Raw genomic sequence first — 17,868 nt, 5'->3', positions numbered from 1 at the left:
AAATTTGACTGGACTGGACACCATGTGTACACCGTTCACATATAAAAAACCTGACTGTAGTTATGCAGTATTATGTAGTTAATAAGTGCTATGTATATTTTTGGCGCTATATAAATAAAGACATACAATACAATATGTTCTGCAATTAATGCTGCAACAGATAACATGGCGACTGTAGCAGAAATATATGAATATTTCATTTTGAACTGATTTTTACAAATTTTCACCTGACGTTCGTGGGTGGAAGCGTTCGATAAGACAAACCTTAAGTAACGATCAGTGTTTTTTTTGCATCAACCCTCCACCCGGAGATAGAAGAGAGTATTGGGGTGTGGTGCCAGATTTGTACAGTATGTTTGATCATGACTACTTCAAAAGGACAGATAAAAGTCATAATTTGAGATAAAAAATTGATAAATTTCACCAACTGTGGAGATTTTATCAGCTGCGGCATTCATTGCAGAAAAAGTTATATATGAATAGCTACAATTGGCTCTTTATGCACACGTACTGTGGTGTACTGGTACACATTGCGTCCGGCGATTGTGCAGTGAGAAAATATGTGAAAAAGACAGTGTGATACAGAAACTTCTTCAGTACCAAGGTCAATTCACAATGGACCACTGTGTTTTTTTTAAACACCTGCAAGTCGACACATTACTGTAGCACATGTACTGTACACATTAGAATTCACTACAATTCATGAATATCTGCCACCTGGCGGATACGCGAAGAATTGCCCCAATTAAATCTGAACCATTACAATTAAACGGATCAACCGCGAATCAACCACAGTTCAACCACGGGTGCCGGGCAGCGCGAATGCAGCATGCGCACGGGGGGGTGCACCATTTACTCCGCGTGGCATTCAGGACATGGAACCGCCACGCCCCCGAGAAGTTTTAGAATTAAGGCTGGCACCACAGTATTATATTTTGTAATGAATAGGGACATTTTTTCTATTTTGTTTTGTTTTAGTACTTCCCTTTTTTTTATTTTTATTTATGAGTGTATTCCTATTTAGGTTTCTTGCTCTAATTAGGGACCTTTCTACTTCTTCTTTTCTATATCCCTTCTCTTCAAACTTTTTCTTTAATAAAAGTGCTTGTTGTGCAAAATCTGCGTCTTCCGTGCAATTTCTTCTTATTCGTAAAAACTGTCCGTATGGAATGTTTGATTTCCACTTTTTCAGATGGTTATTTTTAGAATGTAGGTAGCTGTTCGCATCTACAGTCTTAAAGTGTGTTTTTGTACAAATCTTGGCTTCCTCATTAAAAAATTATTAGATCTAGATAGTCTATAGAGTAAGCATCATGTTTTGATATAAATTTAACATTCATTTCGTTTGAATTAAGAAATACAAATAAAATCCATTAAGAGTTCCTCACTCCCCTTCCAGATATAAATTATGTCATCTATAAATCTTCTGTAAAACAGTATATTTTCTAAAAATGGGTTATTATTCCATATATTCTCTTCGTCCCAGTATCCCATGAACAGCTTAGCTAAACTGGGAGCGAATTTAGTACCCACTGCTGTCCCACAGCATTGTTGGTAAAATTTCCCTTCAAAATTAAAATAATTGTGGGTTAAAATGAATCTTATACCATTTATAATAAAATCAGTCTGATCTGGGCACATTAAAAGATCTTTTTGTAAATCATATCTTGCTGCTTCCATCCCTTTCTCATGCTCTATGCAGGTCATCGTAATGTTTTGATCCCCACACCCACACCCCCAAAATAAATAAAAATCACATAAATAAAGCATGTGCATGACTAGTGTCGCATTAAAAAGCTAGAGTACCGATTGAATATCAGAATATCAAGAATTTTTAGGCAGGCACTTGTCTGGAATAGTACCGACACAGCACAATTGACCTAGATCAGGTCGTCTGACAATATAAAATTCTGGATAAGATCCAACAAATGCCCCGTGTCTCTTAGATGGGATTGCAGATTTTTGACATGATCCTGTAAAAATGAATCTATAAATTGTGATAAGTTTGATGTGATTGAATCTATGCCCGAGACTATAGGTCTCCCTGGCGGTTCCGTGAGGCTTTTATGTATTTTGGGTACATGATAAAAAATTGGTGCTCTGGGGTGAGGAATATTTAAAAATGCATACACTGATTTGTTTAAAATGTTCTTATCCAGCCCATCTTTGAGAAGTTCTACTAATGCCTTTTGAGAACCAAAAATTGGGTCAGAATTTAGCTCTACATAGGATATAACATCTCCTAGATGTCTCATGGCCTCCTTAATATACGCTTAATTAGGGAGATACATCCAACCAGGCCGAGGAAGACCAGGAGGGGAAGGGGTAGTGTCTCTAAGAGACAGAGAAATATGGGGATATCAGCCTCAGATGCCGCAAAGGAGACCCTACAGAGGGAGGAAGAGAAGAAACAGGTAGTTAATCTATCTAGTAAGACACTCGACATCCATCATTTAGAGGTGTTAAGTAAAGGACTCTCCTTTTCTCTAACAAGTGAGATGGTTCCCTTTGAATGCATCAAAGATCTTAACCTGTTTTCAAGAAAACTCCTATTACACAAGTTTTTTAAAAGAAGGAGAAATAACTTGATACAGGGGACATCACAAGAAAACATGACAGACATAGAACTCGATAATTTAGATAAGCTGAGTGATCTTGTTGACGAATGTGCTAGGCCTCAGGTAAGTGGGCCTTTTACAGATCTAAAAAGTTGGTCGACTTTTACCCCCCCATTAGAGTCTTGCACCAACGTGGATGTATTCGTTAAAATTGTGACAGCAGATATTCTGCAATTACACAAAAGAATCAAGAGACATAACTTAACACATCTACAACGTTTGGCCCTAACTGACTTAGAGAAAGACCCGTCAATTGAAATAAAACCTTCAGACAAGGGCGGGAATGTAGTCCTATTGAACAAAGAGGACTATGCTATTGAGTGCAGGAGACTATTGTCAGACCATAAGAGCTATAGGGTGCTTCAGGAAGATCCGACGACCCTATTCAAAACTCAACTCCTAACCATATTGACCGAAGGATTTAATAATAAGGTCATATCCAAAAAAGAAATGGAGTTTATTATGGTAAAGTATCCCCAGATCGCTACATTTTACCATCTGCCAAAGCTGCATAAAAACAAATTACCGCCACCAGGGAGACCTATTGTCTCCGGGATTGACAGCTTAACAGCTAACGCGAGTAAATATCTAGATGTAGTTTTAAGACCATTTGTGGATTCTTTACCCTCCTTCCTACGTGACACTAAAGATGCTTTGCTAAGATTGGAGGATGTTACTGTGAGTCAGTACACATTACTTGTAGGACTAGATGTGGAGGGACTGTACACCAGTATCCCTCATGCTGTTGGCTTAAAAGCTGTAATTCATTTCTTGATCCAGCGGGATATTAGTTGTTACTCGCATAATGACTTTATTATCCAACTTCTGGACTTCGTCCTTACAAGGAATTACTTTATATTTGATTCAAAATTTTACCACCAGATCCAGGGCACCGCTATGGGGACCACATGTGCCCCCACCTATGCCAATTTATATCTAGGCTGGTGGGAGGAAACGGTGGTCTTCAGCGAAGCCCTGGAGAACTACACTATGTATGTGGAATGGTGGGGACGCTACATAGATGATATAATCATCTTGTGGAAAGGCCCCAAACCTCTCTTGAATCAATTTATTAATGTACTGAACCATAACGACCACAACCTCAAACTGACCTTTGAAGTCAGTGATACTACTCTAAACTTCTTGGATTTGACCATTTCAAAGCAAGCAGATGGTAGACTGTCAACTACCATTTACAGGAAGGAAACGGCGACTAATAGTCTCTTGCGCGCCGACAGCCATCACCCACATCACACCATAAAAAATATCCCTACGGGTCAGTTTCTAAGATTGCGCAGGAATTGCTCTACATTAGAGGAATTTAACAGACAGGCGGGGGATATGAGTGTGAGATTTACCACACGAGGTTACTCTAAGAAGGCTGTACATAGCGCCTATAGGAGAGCCAAAGAAACACCACGAACACAACTTTTAGTCGACAGAAAGCATAGACCAATCGAGGATGAAAAAACAATACGATATATTGGCACTTTTAATAACCAATGGCAGGAGTTAAGGAAAATCCTTGACAAGCATTGGCATATCCTACGGAATCATTCTGATTTAATACAGGTGCTCAAGGAGTCTCCAACGATGACATGCAGGAGGGCTAGAAATCTGAAAGACAGATTGGTACATAGTCACTACAAAAATAATAAACAAAGAACATGGTTGGGAGACAGGAACGCATTGGCTCATACCCTTGTGGCCGATGTAGGACTTGTCCCTTCATGAAAGCCACGAAGGTAATCCCCAACCCACCAAACAAAAATTATGTTCTTAAGGACTTTATCAACTGTCTGTCAGTGGGTGTAGTATACCTTATCACCTGCAGATGTGGCGTGCGGTATGTGGGTAAAACCCATAGAGCCCTCAAGGTGAGGGTTCTTTAACATCTGGGATTTATAAGAAATACCCAGGATACCCCCGTCGCACGCCACATCCACGACGAGCATAATGGTGACCCACAGTTTCTCACATTTTGCGGTATAGAGCATATACCTTGGGGCCCCCGCAAAGGCAATTGGGATAAACGCCTGCTACAGCATGAGTGCCAATGGATATTCATGCTGCAGACACTACAACCCAATGGTATGAATAAAGGATATATTTTTTCATCATTCCTCTAGTTCACCTTATCCATATGCTCTGAATAGTGGGACAACACACCCTCCGTTCTATGTATCACTTCACGAATACCAACACATGCAGATGGTTGCATCGGGATCACTATATGGGTCACTGTACTCCAGCTACCTCACGGACAGGTTATTACCACATGTACACATCAGGGGCATACGGTATATAGTGGAGTCCTAAACTCCCCGTTACCGTATTGACTATTAGAGGCGGTCATTTAATTGTCCTTACAGTCCTACATAACTGACAACAGAAGTAACACTCTACCTAGTCATTACTAAAATATGAGTTACTGTACTGCAGTTACCTTATCGATTGGTTTTAAAACCATATCTATACATCAGGGGCATATTGTATACAGTGGAGTCTTTAACTCCCCGTGACCGTATTGACTATTAGAGGCGGTTGCTTAATTGTCCTTACATTCCTACACTATTGACAATAGAAGAAGCAGACTAGAAGTCAGATGCATAGTGATAATGGAGTATAGAATATTACTTAGTTTACACATGTGGTCCCATATGTGAGCCCTGATGCAACCATCCTTTTAGCACCTGTTATTTAATGACTGAATCGTTTTTCAGTATTCTCCATACTGACTGCTTTACTCTATTATGCTATCAGGTGGTGCTTAAACCAATCCTGTTGTTATGAGATTATTAAAATACTCATATTTTTATTAAGTTGCAGAGCAACATCTAAAAGTATAGGTAGACGTTGCGTGTCATATATAATGGTTAAACAGCCCGTTTGGGGTTCATTGAAACACGCAGCTACCTGTGATTCTCACTTACCGTGCGTTGATAGGTTCAAATAGAGCGTTCCGCCCCTTACCTTTCGCATAAATAGAAGTAGAAGTGATTTCCATAACCACTCCCATACCCTGACGAAGCGCCATTGGCGTGAAACGTACGTCGGTACGTGGTACATGGTGACGTCAACGACCTGATGTCATCAGTGTGCACGGAAGCGGGGAGAACGTATGGTGTGAGACTACAGTCCCTACTAACTCCGGACAACCAGGTCGTATGCCTTTCGCGAGCGATATAGCTCAAGCTGAAGCACCCTAACGTGTAGTACTCTATTATCAGGTTAATCCGGGTAATATTTTGAGCGTGTAACGAAGCATTAGCTATGGGTTTTCAACCAATGTTGATGCCATATAACTGTAAGATACTTACCTATATACTTACCGATATAACGCTGTGCGGCCAGTTTAAACACAGCTCACTAACGAACACTACACCTCTCTGGGTTTTTTTTGAGACACACGATTGCCAGATACACTAAGGGTATTATAAGAATACACAGTGCTGAATACTCAGGTGATCACATAAATCAGAAGTGATTATCTGGAAACGGAACAATCCGTATATAGAGTGTTAAACAGATATAAATAGGAGTTACTACATATACTCCAATACCTGTTATTTTAGTGACATCTTCCTGGTATAATTTGCGTTGATATATTCAGGTCTCACACCCTACTGGTAATTATACCTAGACTATCCCTCCCCCTTTCCCTGCTGCTACCCCTCACCCTTCCCCTCCGTGTTTTAGCCACATAGTGGTTGTCGTATGATTTTGCTTATTATGTGATAGATGTGTTTAATAAAAGATTTTAACATTTTTAAGCATGGCTATGGGGGAAACCCCAAGGATTGAATCTTTCCGAGCCAATTATTTTTGATAATAGTGAGTGCACATAGGACTCTTTTAGGCCATACCTTTGACCTTTCCTGTATACCTCCTTAAAAAACTCAATTATATCTTGTACCACAATCCCTCCACCCTTGTCGGCTTGTCGTATGACCAAATCATAGTTATTTCTCAAATCTTCCAGGGCCGTTTTCTCTATTTGTGTTAAGTTGTGGACAATTTCTGTTTCCGATTCACACATTTTCTTAAAATCTTTAAAAACTAATTGATGAAACACGTCAATATTATGACCCTTTGAATGTGCGGGATAAAATGTGGACTTAGGTTTGAAGTTTGTACGCCTAACATTTATTCCAAGTTCTATCTCTAATGTGTTAGTCTCTCCTGCATCTTGTCCACCATTGTCGTTTAACAATGCAATCATAGTCCAAATAATTTTGCTCCCTTTGATTGAATCCTGCATCATATTTCGGTACAATATCTTCCTTTTGGTTTTCAGAAAATGTCGTTTGAAGCCAGTTTCCTAGTGAATCTGTGTAGGTCTATAAACAGATTAAAGAGGTTGGGGATGCTAGTGGGGGCAAATGACAAGCATTTCTCCAAGATGCTGATCTGTATGGGGTTCAGGGTTTGTGAGGATAAATTAAATATGCTCTTAGCTTTTCCTTCCTTTGTTTCTTTTGCTGAGCTTTTTTTGTCCCCTCTGCAACCTCTTTTTCTAGCTTTCATAGTTCCCTTTTTGTCTGTGCAGGTAATTTTTTCCTTAGTTGCAGTGTTTCTTCCTGTAGTAAATGTGAGTTGTTTTTGTCCTGTTCTGTCCGACCCTTTGCTGTTGATCTTGTCTCCCTCCCTAAAAAAATAACCGCAGTAGAGTGTGATGGGATTTCAGTACTGAACTCTTTTAATCTTGCCCCTCTTGGGTTATCTGTGTTTATTTTATCAGTTCCTTGGGACTGACTAGTACTATTTTTCTCGGCCCCAATCCTTCCTAGTCTAGGCGTCTGTCCCCGGCTGTTTTCCCTTGATGTATGGTTTGGCTCTAATCTTGGTGTATGAGTCTGGTGCCTACTGTTTCCATTTCTCCATTTCTGTTCTCCATCCTGTTCTCTCTGATTTGTGTTGCATTTATTGTAGGGTTCTACCTGGGGCTTTGTCCTTGTCCCACTGTAAAAAATAAATACAAATCCTAACAAAGGGTATTCTAAATCATACAAAATCAATAGAAGAAGAACCAAGATATGACTTAGTTTCTGGTTTTAATAAACTTGAAAATATCTTAAAAATTGAGTCATAAAACTGGTGGGACATGTTTTTTTTTTTTTAAAGAAATACCTGGAGGAAGGGAGAATTCCTAGAGGTTTAAGGTTATTAAAAAATCCCACGTTTAATGATGAAGAATTTATTTGGACATGACATGAGATACTCGATGCAGGTTCATGTGCCCTGATAAGATTACTAATCAGCTATAGGGAAAATAAATTAGAAAGTAATTTTTCCCATTACTGTACTGTATGTGTTTGGTGGGGGGGGGGGTGTGTTGATTGATTTATATGTAGGCCATGTTTTATTTGTTGATATACAGGGTTGGTACCTTAGGTCTGCGGGGACCTATGGAGACCACTTGAGGACCCCGGATGCCCACCGGTACCATCTGAGGAGCCCCGGATGCCCACGGGGGACACCACAGCCCTGGGGGCCCTGTGGACCCGCAGGGACCACCCGGGGCCCCAGACACCTGTGGGAACAACCCGAGGGCCCCCAAACCCCTGTGGGAACCACCCGAGGACCCCCAGACACCTGTGGGGATGACCCGGGGACCATCAGACACCCACGGGTCCACCCGTGGACCCCATTCGTGACCGTGGTGACCCGCTGGGACAACCTGCAGGCCCACGGCACCTAGCTGGGACCACCCGGATGCACCCAGATACCCGTGGGCACGCCCCAGGTGCACTGTGGAGCCTGCATACACCAGTCGGGTCCACCAAGGACCCCCGTCGGTCTGGGCTATGAATCCTGTATGTTAAAAAATAAATCATGTTTTTACAGTATGGGGGTCATGGGGTTTGGGTGGTGTATTGGTGCTTAGCAAATATTTTTTAATATACATTTAATTCCTAGTGTAGATGAGCAGGGTCCCTCCGGAGCAGAACCGTGTTGGTTTAATGTCAGGGGACCCCCTGCCTCCCCCCTGCTTCCCGAGATACAGGTCCCTTTATGGGGTGCCGGTATCTCCTATGCATGGAAATGTCTTGTGTCACGAAATCGGGACATTTCAATGCATAGGGATACCGGCACCCCATAACGGGGCCTTTGCCTTAAGAAGCAGGGGTTCCCCGGACCTGAAACCAATGCGGTTCTACTACGGAGTCCCCTGCACTAGTAAGAAAATATATATTAAAAAACATAATTTTCAGGCGAGATTTTCACTGGGACAGGCGGCTCTCTCTGAGCAGCTCCCTCTCTGCAGCAGAAATAAATCACTAGGTAAGGCCTTTTCAGACAGGCAATCCTATCGATGGCAGCAACTCGCTCATTTTGAGAATTTTGCAGTGACAGATAATGAAGGCTTTCTGAATACCGTGATAGCAACGCTCTAAAAAACGGCGATATAAATGTTTCTGCGAATTGTTTTTATGAACCTTTAGTGCATAGGCCCCAGAGTGTCTGATCGAGGTTCACAATGTATCTCAAGGTTCTGGTGGGCCTTCTGCAAACAACTTGGGATTTCCCTTCACTTTTCTCCCGGCTATCATCCACAGACTAATTGTCAGACTGAGTGGACAAATCAAATTCAATTCAAAACAAAACAATTCATTCGCTGCTTCATTTGCGATACACAGGACAACAGGGTAGATATCCTGCTGTGGCCCGAATTCTCTAATAAATATCTGCGTAATGAGTCGACCCAGGACTCACCATTCTTTTCTAACTTCGGCTTCCATCTCTCAGCCCTTCCTACTGCAGGACCTGGATCCAGGGTGCCATCAGCGGACAATAGGATTCTACATCTTCAAGAATCATGGAGAAAGATTCAGGAGAATCTCAGAAAGTCAGTCTCCATGCAGAAGAAGCAGATGACCGGCATCACCTACCGGCTACGGTTGCCAGCTTCCATGAAAAGTCCTTCAGTTTTCCACACCTCATTACTCAAGTCCTTCATCCAGGATACCTGGTTCCCTGCTTCGAGTTTCCTCCAGAGCCTCGCCTGGTTGAAGGCCAGTAGAAATTTGAAGTCTAGACCCTTCTGGAATCCAGGATATCCAAAGGAAAAATTCAATATCTGGTCCATTGGAGGGGCTTCGGTCCCGAGGAGCATTCGGGGATCCCCAGGGACCAACTACATGCTCCTTGGCTCGTTCAGGCCTTTCATCAAAGGTTTCCTTTCAAACCATACCTGGGATGTCCGGAGGTTGCCCTTGTGGGGGGGAGGGGGTTACTGTGAGGATTGGACCTCGGACCCGCGACACATCCCGTGATGCATTGGGTGACGACCCGCATGAGTGCACTGCGCATGAGCACCGCAGTACTCCTTCCGGTACCGGACCTAGGCTCCACCCCCGCACCGTCTCCCGTGACTCAACAGAGGACGCTCCTGTCTCCACTACACATCGGCGTTGCATGACCAGAAACATTTGAAGGGTTAATGCTAATTCCCTTCATTACTCCACAGCTGGGATACACTTCACCCCTGCCTATCAGTACACACGCTGTGCATTCTGCCTTGATCTTTTGTACCTTCGACCTCAGCTTGTACCCGGACCTCTCTACCTTCTCTGACCCCTGGACCTCAGCTATGCACATGACCATTCTGAGCTCTCTACTCCTGGACCCTGGCTACGCACAACGACCACCCGACTTCTCCAATCCTAGACCATGGCGAGTATTATGACTATCCTGACCCAGCTACACGACTACGACTCTGCAATCCAGACGCGGTTGAGCAGTTGTTGGTCGGTGTATTCTAACATCCCCACCTCAGCCCTGCATTCCCGTCCTGTTTGTGTTGAGTGCTCATTACAGCCACCCGCTGGGACATGCTCCACCAGACTGGCAGAACAAGTGGCATACCGAAGTACTGCCATTGATCTCCGGACCTGGTACTCAGCCGTTCCCCGATATCCAAATGCTAGTCACACCTCTGGGCATCCTCTGGTTTCTTACCGGCACCTATGGGTTAGCTCGGGCAGCCTGTTTGGACATCGGTTCCGAATGTAAAAATGCATTACATTGAATAAAGTATATTTTAAGACATTTCCCCGAGTCTCTGGTTATTGGGAATAGAACAGGAAAAATAGTGTACTTTTATATCTCTCTCCCTTATCCCTCATATACTTTACCTTAGACTCAGTTTAGACCCTTAGAGTCAGTCTGGACTCTCAGTGTCGCCCCTCAACCTTATATATGGTTGGGGCACCCACAAACCCTGTACTCTAGTTGTGAGTCGCGCTTGCGTTTTCAAGGGGAGATATTGTGGGGACAATGTGCCTACATGTAACTGAGAATTTATGAGGGAACCGACAACTCTGAACCCCAACCTCCTAGGTACATTCTGGTAACGGATCCCCCGCAAACCCCCCTTGAAACTCTTACCCTAGAAATCCCTGCTTGATTGCATGCCCAGAAAGGGAAAAACACAAAGAATTACTTTATTGCATACGGTACAGTACATGGAAACTATAAAATGTTACTGGGCCCAAGAGCTAACTCTCTTGGACCATTATACATGGATCAGGGGCAACCAAAATGGACATAACCTTTATTTGAGAGCCAGGTTACCCCCTCCCGTCAAAAAGAGTAGTAATAATAATAATACTAATAATAATAATAGCATGTTCTTGTTTAGCGCTGCTAGTTTTACGTAGCGCTTTACAGAGACATTTTGCAGGCACAGGTCCCTGCCCCGTGGAGCTTACAATCTATGTTTTTGGTGCCTGGGGCACAGGGAGATATTGTGACTTGCCCAAGGTCACAAGGAGCCGACACCGAAGCAGGTTCCTCTGCTTCAAATAGACACAGAAACGCCTGAGAGGGCGTGAAGGTAAATAAAAAAAACAGCTAAATGAGGGTGGTGCTGACAGGGGAAAGTAGGATGTGTAAACTGAGATAGAGAAGAATCCCCTTATTGCGGCACAAAAACACCCAATAGATTAAAACACAATTCTATTATAATTAATTAAAATAAAGGTGTAAGGGATTGCGAACGAAACAAACAAATGAATAAACATACAAATTAAATTTGGAGAGGCTTCACAAGGGTAAAGGGGTGTCTGAACAAAGCAGAGTAAAAGTAAATAAATATACCTAATACCCCACCAAAATATGGTGTGTTGTGACTCCTGATGTCCTAAGGGGTGTAGTGCACCCTAGATAATGGTGTACCTATGCAGAGATATCTAAATAGGTCAAACACTGTACTGTCTAATAGAGATGACGTACTCTTGAGAAACTCTAAATGCCAGTGAATATAAGCACTGTCTGACAGGCTGTCTATTCCTAGATGAGAACAATGCAAAGCCCTAAGGACAGTGTGGTAGGATAGAAGCTAGTGAGATGTCCTGTATATAAGTGAAAACTAGCAACCCTGACAAGTGGCTGGGTATAATAGCCACTCCACCACTGAGCAAAATATATTTATCTGCTTAGTTGGGTAGTACTAGGAAACCCACCTCCAACAGAATTCAGAGGTGTTGAGTCCAGTACTCAGCTCAGTGGCTGTAAACACAGTAGGCATGTAAGATCATGGATATACTCTGCATAAATTAAAATACACTCATATGTATATGTCAGAGCGTTCTTGCTGTCCACGGCCACAGTCTCCAAAACGCTTTGACAGGTAGGATGCCCTTGCCTCTCCGAATTAGCTAACGTCACTGGTTAGCTGACGTCACACGTACCCGACGTACGTTTCGCCATTAGGCTTCATCGGGGGCTTATATTCACTGGCATTTAGAGTTTCTCATGAGTACTTCATCTCTATTAGACAGTACAGTATTTTTTCTATTTAGATATCTCTGCCTACAGACGAGCCAACGAGTATTTTAAAACTTGCCTTAAACTAGCCAGGTACATGCTGGGTACAGTACATGCTTGGTACATGCTGGGTACATGCAGGGTACATGCAGGGTACATGCTGGGTACATGCTGCGTACACGCAGGGTACATGCTGGGTACATGTTGGGTATGTGCTACATGCTAGGTACATGCTGGGTACAGGCTGCAACATTTCAGTGACATTTCTGCAGAGGCTAATGGCCCATCTTATTAACACAGCAGGGGTACCTGGCAGTCCCATTCAGTGTGAATGGGACTGCCAGGGACCCCCGCTGTTAATCCGATGGGCCATTAGTCTGTCTGCAGAAATATGTAAAATATTGCAGCATGTACCCTGCATGTACCCAGAATGTAACCAGCATGTACCCATTGGTCCACGGGTGGTCTCGTGGGTGTCTGACAGTCCTCGGTTCATCCCCACAGGTGTCTGGGGGTCCTCGGGTGGTTCCCACAGGGGTTTGGGGGCCCTCGGGTTGTTCCCCCAAGTGTCTGGGGCCCCGGGTGGTCCCTGCGGGTCCATAGGGCTGTGGTGTCCCCTGTGGGCATCCGGGGCTCCTCGGGTGGTACCGGTGGGCATCCGGGGTCCTCAGGTGGTCTCCATAGGTCCCCGCGTACCTAATGTACCAACCCTGTATGTCAACAAATAAAACATGGCCTACATATAAATCAATCAATACACACCCCCCCCCAACCAAACACATACAGTACAGTAATGGGAAAAATTACTTTCTAATTTATTTTCCCTATAGCTGATTAGTAATCTTATCAGAGCACATGAACCTGCATCGAGTATCTCATGCCATGTCCGAATAAATTCTTCATCATTAAACGTGGGATTTTTTAATAACCTTAAACCTCTAGGAATTCTCCCTTCCTCCAGGTATTTATGACTCAATTTTTAAGAGATTTTCAAGTTTATTGAAACCAGTAACTAAGTCATATCTTGGTTCTTCTTCTATTGATTTTGTATGATTTAGAATACCCTTTGTTAGGATTTGTATTTTTTTTTTTCAGTGGGACAAGGACAAAGCTCCCGGTAGAACCCTACAATAAACGCTACACAAATCAGAGAGAATAGGATGGAGAACAGAAATGGAGAAATGGAAACAATAGGCACCAGACACATACACCAAGATTAGAGCCAAACCATACATCAAGGGAAAACAGCCGGGGACAGACGCCTAGACTAGGAAGTATTGGGGCCGAGAAAAATAGTACTAGTCAGTCCCAAGGAACTGATAAAATAAACACAGATAACCCAAGAGGGGCAAGATTAAAAGAGTTCAGTACTGAAATCCCATCACACTCTACTGCGGTTATTTTTTTAGGGAGGGAGACAAGATCAACATCAAAGGGTCGGACAGAACAGGACAAAAACAACTCACATTTACTACAGGAAGAAACACTGCAACTAAGGAAAAAATAACCTGCACAGACAAAAAGGGAACTACAAAAGCTAGAAAAAGAGGTTGCAGAGGGGACAAAAAAAGCTCAGCAAAAGAAACAAAGGAAGGAAAAGCTAAGAGCATATTTAATTTATCCGCACAAACCCTGAACCCCATACAGATCAGCATCTTGGAGAAATGCTTGTCATTTGCCCCCACTAGCATCCCCAACCTCTTTAATCTGTTTATAGACCTACACAGATTCACTAGGAAACTGGCTTCAAACGACATTTTCTGAAAACCAAAAGGAAGATATTGTACCGAAATATGATGCAGGATTCAATCAAAGGGAGCAAAATTATTTGGACTATGATTGCATTGTTAAACGATAATGGTGGACAAGATGCAGGAGAAACTAACACATTAGAGATAGAACTTGGAATAAATGTTAGGCGTACAAACTTCAAACCTAAGTCCACATTTTATCCTGCACATTCAAAGGGTCATAAAATTGACGTGTTTCATCAATTAGTTTTTAAAGATTTTAAGAAAATGTGTGAATCGGAAACAGACATTGTCCACAACTTAACACAAATAGAGAAAACGGCCCTGGAAGATTTGAGAAATAACTATGATTTGGTCATACGACAAGCCGACAAGGGTGGAGGGATTGTGGCACAAGATATAATTGATTATATGATGGAGGCCATGTAACTTCTAGGAGATATTATATCCTATGTAGAGCTAAATTCTGACCCAATTTTTGGTTCTCAAAAGGCATTAGTAGAACTTCTCAAAGATGGGCTGGATAAGAACATTTTAAACAAATCAGCGTATGCATTTTTAAATATTCCTCACCCCAGAGCACCAATTTTTTATCATGTACCCAAAATACATAAATGCCTCACGGAACCGCCAGGGAGACCTATAGTCTCGGGCATAGATTCAATCACATCAAACTTATCACAATTTATAGATTCATTTTTACAGGATCATGTCAAAAATCTGCAATCCCATCTAAGAGACACGGGGCATTTGTTGGATCTTATCCAGAATTTTATATTGTCAGACGACCTGATCTAGGTCAATTGTGCTGTGTCGGCACTATTCCAGACAAGTGCCTGCCTAAAAATTCTTGATATTCTGATATTCAATCGGTACTCTAGCTTTTTAATGCGACACTAGTCATGCACATGCTTTATTTATGTGATTTTTATTTATTTTGAGGGTGTGGGGATCAAAACATTACGATGACCTGCATAGAGCATGAGAAAGGGATGGAAGCAGCAATATATGTTTTACAAAAAGATCTTTTAATGTGCCCAGATCAGACTGATTTTATTATAAATGGTATAAGATTCATTTTAACCCACAATTATTTTAATTTTGAAGGGAAATTTTACCAACGATGCTGTGGGACAGCAATGGGTACTAAATTCGCTCCCAGTTTCGCTAAGCTGTTTATGGGATACTGGGACGAACAGAATATATGGAATAATAACCCATTTTTAAAAAATATACTGTTTTACAGAAGATTTATAGATGACATAATTTATATCTGGAAGGGGGGTGAGGAACTCTTAATGGATTTTATTTGTATTTCTTAATTCAAACTAAATGAATGTTAAATTTATATCAAAACATGATGCTCACTCTATAGACTATCTAGATCTAATTATTTTTTAATGAGGAAGCCAAGATTTGTACAAAAACACACTTTAAGACTGTAGATGCAAACAGATACCTACATTCTAAAAGTAACCATCTGAAAAAGTGGAAATCAAACATTCCATACGGACAGTTTTTACGAATAAGAAGAAATTGCACGGAAGACGCAGATTTTGCACAACAAGCACATTTTTTAAAGAAAAAGTTTGAAGAGAAGGGATATAGAAAAGAAGAAGTAGAAAGGTCCCTAATTAGAGCAAGAAACCTAAATAGGAATACACTCATAAATAAAAAATAAAAAAAGGGAAGTACTAAATGAAAACAAAATAGAAAAAATGTCCCTATTCATTACAAAATATAATACTGTGGTGCCAGCCTTAATTCTAAAACTTCTCGGGGGCATGGCGGTTCCATGTCCTGAATGCCACGCGGAGTAAATGGTGCATCCCCCGTGCTCATGCTGAATTCGCGCCGCCCGGCACCCGTGGTTGAACTGTGGTTGATTCGCGGTTGATCCGTTTAATTGTAATGGTTCAGATTTAATTGGGGCAATTCTTCGCGTATCCCCCAGGTGGCAGATATTCATGAATTGTAGTGAATTCTAATGTGTACAGTACATGTGCTACAGTAATGTGTCGACTTGCAGGTGTTTAAAAAAAACACAGTGGTCCATTGTGAATTGACCTTGGTACTGAAGAAGTTTCTGTATCACACTGTCTTTTTCACATATTTTCTCACTGCACAATCGCCGGACGCAATGTGTACCAGTACACCACAGTACGTGTGCATAAAGAGCCGATTGTAGCTATTCATATATAACTTTTTCTGCAATGAATGCCGCAGCTGATAAAATCTCCACAGTTGGTGAAATTTATCAATTTTTTATCTCAAATTATGACTTTTATCTGTCCTTTTGAAGTAGTCATGATCAAACATACTGTACAAATCTGGCACCACACCCCAATACTCTCTTCTATCTCCGGGTGGAGGGTTGATGCAAAAAAACCACTGATCGTTACTTAAGGTTTGTCTTATCGAACGCTTCCACCCACGAACGTCAGGTGAAAATTTGTAAAAATCAGTTCAAAATGAAATATTCATATATTTCTGCTACAGTCGCCATGTTATCTGTTGCAGCATTAATTGCAGAACATATTGTATTGTATGTCTTTATTTATATAGCGCCAAAAATATACATAGCACTTATTAACTACATAATACTGCATAACTACAGTCAGGTTTTTTATATGTGAACGGTGTACACATGGTGTCCAATCCAGTCAGCCGTCAGCAATTGTGCATGGATACTGTAGGAATGTAGAAAAAAGCACAGAGCATTGTGTTTTATAAGTTTTTATTATGAAACGCCTACATTTGATAATGTCTTCAGCATCTTCAAGGACCAAGGTCGATTCACAATGGACCACTGTGGTACATTTGGTTTTTATCTGGTTTTTAAACACCTGCAGATTGACTATTTAATTTCTGCCACCTGGCGGATAAATGAAGAATTGCACCCAAAGAAATCAGAATCCATAAAATTAAAACAGATCAACCGGGGTAAACAGAGGTGTGCCTGGTGGCATGAAGGCGGCATGAATACCGCGTGGAATACAGCAGAGCACACGAATACGGCTCAGTGATATGTTCGAATAACAGCTGCTGCATCTGTACAGTATGTAATTAAAATTTAATTAAAACATTGCTATAGCCTGCTAGAGATATGCGCAGAGAGAGGGGCTGATTCTGTAAGCTCTCTCCCTCTCTGCACAGCTCTCCCACACTGGTGCAGCACAGTAGGATTAACACAGCCGGGTCCCATTCAGAAGCAGGGACCCCCTCTGTATTAATCCTGATGGGAAACTGACCCCTGCTTTGCTCTTCACTGTGATCCCTCCACACTTTGTCTGCAGTTCACCCGCTCAAGAACGGGGAAGAGTGGAGATGAATTTGACTGCATCTGTATACTGTAATATCTATCACAAGTGGTTTCAAGTGTCACACAGACATGTATATTGTATGTATAATATAAAGTGTATAGTATTACACAAACATGTGTAGTGCACGTTTAGTGCACTGTGCTTTTAACATAATGAATTATACAGACAGCATTATATCCAATCTTCAAATTCAGAACCCAGAACTGCTAACACACCCCATCACCCCATTCTTACAAGCCCTCCATAAACTAACTGAATGTTCCCAATATATAGGTGATGTGGACACACATTGGGGGTGCACATAAGATCACGTGTGAGTTGAGCTGTTTGTTTATCACCATCAACAAGGTAAACTTCCCACCTGTGGGTGTCTTAGTGCACCAATGAGCCATAACTACACCAACC

Source organism: Ascaphus truei, chromosome 4 (genome assembly GCF_040206685.1).
Source record: "Ascaphus truei isolate aAscTru1 chromosome 4, aAscTru1.hap1, whole genome shotgun sequence".
Taxonomy (NCBI): Eukaryota; Metazoa; Chordata; class Amphibia; order Anura; family Ascaphidae; genus Ascaphus; species Ascaphus truei.
Note: the sequence above shows the minus strand (reverse complement) of the source record.